This window comes from Triticum aestivum, chromosome 7B (assembly GCF_018294505.1).
Source record: "Triticum aestivum cultivar Chinese Spring chromosome 7B, IWGSC CS RefSeq v2.1, whole genome shotgun sequence".
Taxonomy (NCBI): Eukaryota; Viridiplantae; Streptophyta; class Magnoliopsida; order Poales; family Poaceae; genus Triticum; species Triticum aestivum.
In genome coordinates, this window is record NC_057813.1 from 310,860,052 (window position 1) to 310,865,072 (window position 5,021).

The following is a 5,021-nucleotide window of genomic DNA, read 5'->3' on the forward strand; positions in this document are numbered from 1 at the left end:
CTGCAGAGTGTAAAACTATTCGAATAGTCATGTCCACGGTCAAGGACAGTTGGGCGGTGCTGCTTAAACTATGTCCAAAGTTTCACAACCGGGTGTGTGTATGTTGATAAAACTACTCGGGTCATGTCAAAGGACTTGACGTGATTGAGATGGGTTGGTGCCCACTCTATTTATGTTGATACCTGTAACCTGTCCTCATGGTTACTTGAATTCTCTTGATGCATGTCTTAAAACTTGTTGAACATGTCATTGCACTCAAAACTAGCTTTCTGCAATAATTTACCTATATCATGCATTGTTGTATCTTGAACCAAAACATGGGTTGCTTGCGAGTACATTCAAAGTACTCATTGGCTTGCCACTGGTTATTTAATTGACCAGGCATGGAAGAACCAGAGTTCGAAGAAGAGTTCTTTGGAGACGAACATGCGAACTAGGACGCTTTCCCAGTCAGAATGCCTGTAGGGTTAAGGCAGATGGCATGGGTCCAAGTTATCGACGAAGATTTCCACTGCAATGTTATACTCAAGACTTGACCATAATGGTCCTACTTGTGTAAAACGGTATGTATGGATGTAAGACTCTTGTTATTCAGCTTCTGTGTGTTCAGTGAGCATTGATCTCTGGGATCACTGTACACGTGCATTCGGTGATCTCGACTTATGAGTCGGGGTCCCCACAGCTGGGCGGCCAAGGATCCCGTTATGTGGCAACAAGATCTCGGCAACATTGAAAAAGATTCTCTCTGACCTGTAGTTTAGATCGCCACCAAACGTGACCAGTAGAGTGACCTTTCCCTTAGGCTGGCTCCTCTCTAGATTGATCCCTTGGAACATACCCGTTTCCTCAAGATCTTCGTCAGGGATCTGCAGCCTCTTGATCACGTTGGGCGAGATCAACTTCAGGCCGGCCCCACCGTCAACTAATATCTTCGTCACCTTGAGGTTGCATATTGTTGGTGATACCAACAACGGCAAACACCCGACCACGGCTGTGCAATCAGGGTGATCCTCGGCGTCGAAAATGATAGTTGTGTGGGACCACCTTAGTGGCTTTTGGGTGTCGACCATCGGTTCCGTCGCATTAATCTCATGCACCCACTATTTAAGTTTGCGGTGGAAGGAATGCAATGAGGCACCTCCATCAAAACACATGACCTTTGGTGCCTTCTGAAATTCATGCTCGGTGGATTCATCATCATCATCATGATCGTCATCCTCGTCTTTCTTGTCGCGGCCTCGGGCAGGCCTCTCTTGTTGCTTCTCCTTGTTGCCGCGACCTCCTCGCCGCCGCGCTTCTTGCCGGATCTTTCAGCGCCACCTTGGCTCTTCTCCTTATACTCTCGTACTCAGCCCTTTGCTTCTCCATTAGAAGCTCCACTTGGTGGCAATTTTGGAGGTCATGGCCCTTGGTACGGTGTATCTTGTAGTACTGCTTGTTGGAGCCCTCTAACTTGCTGGTAGCCGCCAAGGCCCGGCAGGCATTGCACCCGGCAATCACCTTGCTGAGGTCATCTACCTTGGCCTTCTTGACGGTGCTGGGGTCGTTGGATTCCTCGACGGCAAGCACAGTCTTGCCCTTGCACTTCCTGTTACTCGTCGACCCTTCTTTGCTGGGGTCACAGCGTCTTCGTCTTCTGAGTCACTTCCCATGTCAGCATCTTCGCCGGGGTACTTTCTCCCTTCCTCAGCTTGGGCATATCTGTCGGCTAGAACATGCAGTTTGGCAACATTCGCCACTTTGACCATCGCTAGCTCCTCGTGCATCTTACGATTGCACATGTTCTGATGGAACACGCTGATGACAGCTGCAGGATGAACATCGGGGATGTTGTACTGCACACGGTTGAATCTATGTATGTACATGCGCAGCCATTTGCCATCCCTCTGAGGGATCACATGCAAATCGCTTGCCTAGCCAGGAGCTACATGTCCGCCCTTGAAGGCACCAACAAACTCGTGGCACAGATCGGACCAAGAGGAGATGGAGTCTATCGAGCAAATGCATCAACCATAACCCGACGTTGGGCTTGAGCACCAACGGGAAATAGTTGGTGAGTACCTTGTCATCTCGTGCTCCGCAGCTTGCATCGCAATGGTGTAAACGCTCAGGAATTCAGACGGATGGGTCTTGCCGTCGTACTTCTCCAGAACCTCCGGTCTGAACGTGCGGGTGTTGGGCCACTGGAACTGCCGCAGCTCATGGGTGAACGTTGGACAAGTTATTGCATAGGGCAAGTCGCCAAGATCCCCTGGTGCAGGCTTGTACGCAGCGGGCCCAACATGCCTATCAGATTGGTGACGTGCCTCTTGTCATCGCATGATAGTGGTCTGAGCGTCTTCCTTGAACCGCCGTCGAAGGACTTGACGTTGTTCGCAACACGCCCGTGGGTCAGATGACGCCGTGGACACATTGTCATAGGCGTCAATCGGACGGGCTAGCCGCGGTGGAGGGGAGTGCACCGTGGTTGCGGTGCCCCCAACCCTTCCACTGTCAAGGCGCGCCGGCTCAGTGGTCCGGCGCCGCGAGGGACTTGCTTCCCAGTGACCATCCCTGTTGGCATGGCCAATAAAGCTTTGGATGGCATCCCTCCACTCTTCTTGCTTCCCTAGAGCAGGAGGAAAGTCGAGGAGTAGATGCGCTTGCACCAATGCTTCTGCTCGTGTGGGTGGCAGCGATAGACGCGAGGAATGGGAGGAACTCGGACTTCTAACGATGTTTGAAGGAGTCCCATTACGATTCCGTGGCTACATGCCTTTCTCACCAGCATAACGACGTGCATGTCGGCCCTACGCTTCGTGAGAGTGACGCTGAGGGCTCTTGCCACGGTTTCGCCCGGGGTCCTCACTGTCGCGGCGCTGTTCATCACACACGAGCAGGGAAGACCGCGGTGCATGCGCTTGCAGGGGCATCCTTCTGCCCTTGGAGGTCCCCGCACCACCCGTAGGTAGTGCGGCTCCGTCCTTGGGCGCGGCGGCGTGCAGGCTGCCGTCACCGCTGCGGACGGCACCGCCCGCCTGGCTTCTCATATCTGGGTGGTGTGGATGATCTTGATCTCCTCTGCCACTGACATCTGCCATGTCGCCCGTCCGTGCGGGCACGGGCGGTGCGGCCACGGATGGGCCGATCGCTGCAATGGACTTCTTCTTCGGCGCCATGGCGATGAAGAAGCTGTTGCACTCACTAACAGACCAAATTCTCACAACTAATCCCCCCCGACCTGGCACGTCGAAGATTTCGGGGAAACGAACACCTATGGGACCAAAAGAATCCCTTCTACATTCGGTGGGGAGAGTAGCTGCACGAAGCGCAGGTCTATCAGTCAGCACAAGGGAATTTTACCCAGGTTCAGGCCGCAAGGATGCGTATTACCCTAGTCCTGCTTGTCTGGATATATGTGTTCTTGAGCTTTTGAACTAGCTACGGTGCGTGCCTGGTCCAAAAGTCCGAATCCTCTCTCTGTACGCCTTGGCCTCCTTTTATACGTAAAAGGGGTTGCCACAGTGGCACGCTGGAGGTGGAAAGCAAGCTACAGTGTGTGAGCTTATCACTCGGCACCATAGGACAAACACATTTAATGCGTTGCCTACGTGTCATCTTCCTTTATCGAGGACGGCAACATCAGCTATCTCGTCCATCGCCGCCCCTCCTCGCTTCGACACGCGTCCAGGCTGACAAGGCATGCAGTGCCACACTGGCTAACTAGCTATCATGTTGGCACGATGGTAGAGCCTCCACGAAGATCTGCATGCTGCCACGCAGACGCCTGCTTAGTTGGCACACTGGTCATCGTATTGGAATGGTGGTGAGGTGGCAAATCCTTGCTGGGCGCGGGCCTAGATGCGGACCAACGATCTTCCCCAGCAAGGCTTGCCGGGGGCCTTGCAGTCGTCCCCGGCAAGGGTCTTGCCGAGGGTCTTCGTCTTCTGGCCCCACGTGTACCCGCAGGCTATCAGTCTTCATGAAGATCTGCATGCTACCACGCATGCGTTCCCAAATCTTGGTCTTAACATTGTCGATGGTGTCAGAACTCTCAGCCTCAAGGGTGATTGGCTTGCTGGCACTGCGCAGGTTGCCCCGGCATGGGTGTTGCCGGGGGAGGTCCAGCTCGCCTTCTGCTCCCATTTCCCCGAGTATCTGTGTTGGCAGTCTTCGCATTTTATCTTCTGCTGCCCTGCCAGGCCTGGCCACAGGTGTGGCTGCAACTACCCGTGCACAAGTAAGGGATACAGAAAGAACCCATTCTTTTGTACACCGACAATAGATCATCCCAAAGGTCTCACTTGGCACTTTATTGAAACAAAAGCTATAAAAGGTTATTAATATAGTAGCATAATCGTGAGAACACACAAAAACAGTAGGGGTAAATATTGGGTTGTCTCCCAACAAGCGCTTTCTTTAATGCCTTTTTAGCTACATATTTTAATGATACTCTTCCAAGCCCAATTTCGATGATAATTTTATTCATACTTTAAAAGATATAAGTGAAGTTCATAGAGCATTCTACAATTAATATAGATTGACCAATATCCAAGCTCCAAATATATAGGTGAAGCACAGGAAGCATTCTATAAAGCCATACTCAAAAGATTTAAGTGAAGCACATGAAGCATTCTATTAATCAATGAAGTACTATGTCATACTAGCATGGTGCATAAAGGAAAATAAAAGAAAAATAAACACAAAAGACGCATATCATGTGAACCAAAACAAAACCGAGGTATACTGATAATTGTTGAAGAAGAAAGATGGGATGCAACCAGGGCATCACCAAGCTTAGATGCTTGACTATCCGTGAAATATTTACTTGGGGTGCCTTGGGCATCCCCAAGCTTGAACTCTGGCCTCTCCTTATTCTTCTCATATTGATAACTCCTCGATCTTCGAACACTTCATCCACACAAAACTTAACAAAGAACCTTGTGAGATCCATTAGTATAATAAAGCAAATCACTACTTTTAGGTACTATTGTAAACTCATTCCAATTTCATATAGTATTATATCTATTGTACCAACTTCA